Below are 5,877 nucleotides of genomic sequence, written 5' to 3'. Positions count from 1 at the left end.
GAATGGGAAGAATAATACCAAAATATCCATACTACCAAAAGCAATTTGCAAATTCAATGTAATCCCAATCAACATACCAACGATGTTCTCAGAGCTAGAAAAAATGATGCTAAAATTCACATAGAAACATGAGAGATGCTTAACATCTAAAGCAATATTATAAAGCAAAAAAAAGCTGGAGACATCACACCATATTTTAAGACATATTACAGGGGTCAGCACTATGACAAAGCAGGTAAAGTCACCGTCTGCAGTGCCGGCATCTCATATGGGTGCCAGTATGTTTCCCAGCTGCTCCACTTCTTATACCCCTCTCTGGTATAGCCTGAGAAAAAAGTAGAAAATGGCCAAAGTCTTTGGGCCCCTGCACCTGCATAGAGACCTGGAAGAAGCTCCTGACACTTGGATTCAGATCAACAGAGCTCCGGCCATTGTGACCATTTGGGGAGTAAACCAGTGGATGGAAGACCTCTCTCTCTCTCTGCCTCTACCTCTCTGTAACTCTGCCTTTCAAATAAATATACTGCAAAAAAAAAAGAAGAAGTGTTAGCACTGATATAATAACAGACACATAGTTCAATGGAAAAGACTTGGTAGCATAGAAATAAACCCAAATTTCTACCAGCAACTCATATTTAACAAAGGAACTAAAATGAACTGGAGAAAGAAGAATCTCTTTCACAAGTGGTGCAGAGGAACTTGATTATCCATATGTAGAAGCCTGAAAAGAGACTCCAACATCTCTTACACTATGTGAAAGTGAACTCACAGTGAATTAAAATGTAATCATAAGACCCAAACCCAAGTACACATAGGGAAACTCTAAATATTGTCAACACACAATAGCTTTTGGGTAAGATTCCAATAGCAATAGTCACAAAAATAAAAACAGAGACATTTGAGTATATCCAACTAAGATACTTCTTCACAACAAAGTAAACATCAGAGTGTAGATACAATGAACAGATGGCAGGAAAAATTAAAACTCTGAATGTTTACAGATTTCCAGAACATTTACATGAATTGGAAAAACTCCAAAAAATACAGTGAAGAAACAGGCAAGGATCTGAATAGACATTTCTCAGAAGAAATGTACATGGTCAAAACATGTGAATATGCCCGATGTCACTAGCCATTATGTAAATATAAATCAGAACACCATATCAGTCTCCAACACCTGTGGGAGAATACAACACTCAGGTGTTTGTGTGTGCAGCAAGTGGGTTTAGAGGACCCTGTTCACCTCTGGAGAGCAGAGCCTACAGGGAGGTAAAGAAACCTTACTGCGCAGGGGCATGCTAATCTTCTCTGTATCATTCCAATTTTAGTATATGTGCTGCCGAAGCGAGCACATGTGCTGCCGAAGCGAGAAAGAGATGAAAAGAATTTATCTCAGCTAGCCACTAATATTCAAGAAACAAGGTCTTCAGGAAAGCCAACTCAACTGACATTTTCATGTCATTGTTAAATAAAGGAAAAATTATCTAGGTTCAGCAATACGTAGTTTATAAGAGAAAGACTACAGAGTAATTTCCTTGGCATAGAAATAACTTTTTTTTTTTTTTTTTTTTTTTTTTTTTATCCATGAGGGCTTGCTATCACCACCACACACCCACATCCCATATACAAATGCCTGGCTTGAGTGGTAGCTTCTCTGCTTTGAGGCAAGTTTCTGCTAGTGTGCACCCTGGGAGGAGACGGAGGATGGCAGAAGTGCTTGGGTCCCTGCACCCAAATGGGACATCCAGAATGAATTCCCAGTTCCTGGTTTTGGCTTGGTCAAGCTTTGGCTATTGCAAGTGTCTGGGGAGTGAAGCAGTGGTTCCCTCTTCCTGTCACTCTGCCTTTCAAATCAATAACTGTTGTTGGTAATGACTAATAATGATATTCACTGATTGTCAAATTTTGAATCTATTAATTATAGACAATTTCTCTTTGTATTTTTAAACTTTCATAATGTTCTGTAGCCAATTTCATCACTAGAAATAAAAACTTTTCCTCAAAAAAAAAAAAAAAGAAACCTTACTGCTTTCCTAATGTGCTTATTAAGTTCTTGACCAGCGCCTGTTAGTCTTGCCACAAACTTTCTAGTCTTACTACTTTCCTTCTTCTTCTTCTTCTTCTCTGTGACTTGTAAAATAGTATACATTCTATATACTGTGGATACTTTTGATTTATTTTATTCCTTCGGTCTCCTATGAAGTTCCTCCACAAAAGCACAGCCCTCAAAATATTCATTCATTTATGCAGTCTGCAGATTTCATGAGCTACTAAATTCCAAGTAGTATGTTAAAGGCAAGATCTGGGCCTAAGAGAAAAGTGGTCTAAATTCTGTGCCTAGAAGAGGATTTGGGACATAGTAGAACTTCAGTGAAGTGCTATGTGAATGACATGCACTCATTAAATGAGTAATCTAAAGCATACACTTCATTTAAGCAACACAGCAGCCCTACTCACCTCAGGTAGAGCAATTGAGAGGAATAATGTGAACAAAAATAAGACATCAATAAGTTGAATAATAACAGAGAAAAAACAAAATGAGATAGATGCCAACATTACTGAGCTATTTTTGAGGAATTAAATTGATAGAGGGGCTGGCATTGTGGCCAAGTGGGGAAAGCTGCAATCTGTGAGGCCAGCATAACATCTGAGTTCCACTTTGAGTTTAGGAATCTCCACTTCCAATTTAGCTCACTGCTAAACACCTGGGAAACCAGCAGAAGATGGACGAAGGACTCAGGTCCTTGCCACTCATGTGGGAGACTTGGATGAAGCTCCTGACTCCAGCATGCCCCAGGCTCAACTGTTGAAACTCTCTGGGGTGTGAGCCAGCAGATGAAAGCTATCTATGTCTTTCCCTCTCTCTCTAAATCCACCTTTCAAATAATAAAGATTTAATAAACAAATTAACTGATTTCAAAATACACAAAAACATGAACAATACTATATCATTTTTATGCCAAACTGATAAAAAATAACAAATGCTAGAGAGCACATGGGAAAAGAAAACCACCATATATGGTAGGTGAAAACACAAGTTAGTACAGATGTTATGCAGAACAGTATGGTCATTCCTTAAAAAGGATAAAAATTGGGGCTGGCGCTGTTGTGCAGTGAGTTAAAGCCCTGGCCTGAAGGGCCAGCATCCCATTTGGGTGCCAGTTCTAGTTCCAGCTGCTCTTCTTCCAATACAGCTCTCTGCTATCTCCTGGGATAGCAGTAGAAGATGGCCCAAGTCCTTGGGCCCATGCACCCATGAGGGAGACCCAGAGGAAGCTCCTGTCTCCAGGTTTCAGAATGGCATAACTCTGGCCTTTGTAGTCATCTGTAGAGCGAACCAGCTAATGGAGGACCTCTCTGTGTCTCTACCTCTATTGTAACTCTTTCAAATAAATAACAAAAATTAAACTAAGATAAAAATTGACCTACCATGTGAGAGTTATCTTGCTCTTGGCTATATAGAATAAGGAAATTTTATTAGAAGGAAAGGAGGAGAGCATATCAAAGATACAGCAATTTTCCCATAACACAGCCACTATAACACAGTTCACTGCAGCCAGGATGTGAAACCAATCTAGCTGTCCATCAGTGAAAAACAATGGACAGGGCAACCTCTTTTAGATACAAAAAAAGAACAAAATATTATTAAATTAATTGAAATAAGCCAGAAGCAGGAACACAAATGTCACCTGGTCCTTGTCACATGTGGAAGTGAAAGAAAATAATGGATCTGAACACAGAACTGTGATTACTAGAGGCTGAGAAGGGAAGCAGCTAGGGATAGAGGGGGATTGGATAATAGGTATCAAAAATCAAAGAGGCAGAAAGAACTTCTGGTGTTCCATAATATAATGAGATGACTACATTCAACCATATTAGGTTCTGTGTAAAGAACTGAAGGAGAGGAGCTGGTAGTCTCAAATCATGGAGAAGAATTAGAAACTGTAGTTGCTTGGGGGCCAGCATTGTGGCACAGTGGGCTAACACCCTGGCCTGAAGCACCAGCATCCCCTGTGGGTACCAGTTCTAGTCCTGGCTGCTCCTCTTCTGATCCAACTCTCTGCTATGGCCTGGGAAAGCAGTAGAAGATGGCCCAAGTCCTTGGGTCCCTGCACCCAAGTGGGAGATCTGGAAGAAGCTCCTGGTTCCTGGAATCAGATTGGCAGAGCTCCGGCCATTGTGGCCATCTGGGGAGTGAACCGGCAGAGGAAGACCTCTCTCTCTCTCTGCTGCTACTTCTCTCTGTAACTCTGTCTTTCAAATAAATAACTCTTTAAAAACTTAATAAAACTGTAGTTGCTTAGCTTGATCACTTTTTACTGCATAAATGTGTGCAAATATTGCACTACACCCTGTAATAATGCATGACTAGGACACATTAATCACAAATTATTTCAATGAAATTTTAAAAATTAGAAGCATTTCTTTATATTAACAATGAACTATTTGAAAATGAAATTAGAGAAACATTTCCATGCATAGCAGCATAAGAACCAGGAACCAATGTCTTCAATGTTATCAGTGATGAATCAGATTCACAGCCCCCAGCACTCAGTTTTTGCCATATACTTTACCATGGCAATTGTGGGCATATAGTAGTAAATCAATGGACAGGAATCCTTTGTCTCTAAATCTGCTAAATAAATAAACAAGGAATTCATCAAAGAAAAAGAGATATCAATTTGGATGCCAGGCACAAAAACACATGCACTTGAGCTATCCTCCAGTTTGTGATGCCAACAAATCTTTCAGACATGTTACATTTTCAGAGACTTTTCTGTAATCTTGCTAAGCTTTCTGGAAATCGGCCTTATAGCAAAGGGTTTCCCAATTCCATTACACTCATGATATTTCTTTTGTGTGATATATTAGTTTACCATCTAGAGATAATTTATGGTACAAAACTTTTCTATGCATGCATGTTTTCTCATTTGTGAGTCTATTCATGGGAATTGAAGACTGATTTATAACAGAAATACATTTTCCAAATTCATTGCATAGACTTTTGTTCCTTATGAATTCTCTGAAGTCTGTTGATGTCTAATTTCTGGCTAAAGGTTTTGTTGTATTTACAGCATGCAAAGACTATCACCTTTTGTGAATTCTGTGTCTATACAAGCCTGAAATAAAGAAAATGTTTTTGCACAATCAGTATACGCCTAAGAAACCACCTGTGTCAATTCTCTGATGTACCATTGACTTCTGACTCTAATAATATTTATAAGCTTTCTCCTTTACATGAGTCTCTGTTGGATAGGATGTGATTTCCAGCAAAAGGTTTTGTCACAATACTTACATGAATTTTGGAGAAAAGCTCTTCCACATTCATTATATTGTTAAGGTCTCTCCCTTGTTCAAATTCCATGATGGATTATGAGGCATTACCTATGTGAAATGACTTTCTCACATTTATTTCATTCATTAGATATATATGTTGTGCATTCTGATATAAGGAGAGATTTGGGCAGAGCTTTCCAACACTCATTACACCCATAAGGTTTCTCTCCCACGTGAATTCCCTGTTGTCTTATGAGGTATGGCTTCTAATTAAAGGGATTTTACTTTCAAAGGAGTTTTTCCCTATATGAATTTGATGATGTACAATGAGGGCTGAATTATGGTAAAAGGCTCTGAGTCATTACATTCATAAAATTGCTCCCCATGAGAATTCTTTTATGTTTGATGAGGTCTGATTTGCACCACAAAGGCTATTCACATGTATTATATTCATGCATTTCTCCCCTTGGTGAATTCTCTAATATTTCATGAGATATAACTTGCACAAAAAGGTCAAGTAGAAAATTCCCTGTGTGGATACTCTGATATCTTATGAGTTATGAAGTACAGCAAAGAGGCTTTCCACCATCCTTCCATCCA

General features: G+C 38.5%; 1 pseudogene; it reads right to left on the bottom strand.

The window, feature by feature from the left end:
* Positions 1–1,284: 1,284 nt before the first annotated feature.
* Positions 1,285–1,352, bottom strand: LOC149119940 (U6 spliceosomal RNA; annotated as a pseudogene).
* Positions 1,353–5,877: the final 4,525 nt, after the last annotated feature.

Source organism: Oryctolagus cuniculus, chromosome 21 (genome assembly GCF_051225735.1).
Source record: "Oryctolagus cuniculus isolate XC-2025 breed Fujian yellow rabbit chromosome 21, ASM5122573v1, whole genome shotgun sequence".
Classification (NCBI taxonomy): domain Eukaryota; kingdom Metazoa; phylum Chordata; class Mammalia; order Lagomorpha; family Leporidae; genus Oryctolagus; species Oryctolagus cuniculus.
Note: the sequence above shows the minus strand (reverse complement) of the source record. Positions and strands in the feature narration are given on the sequence as shown.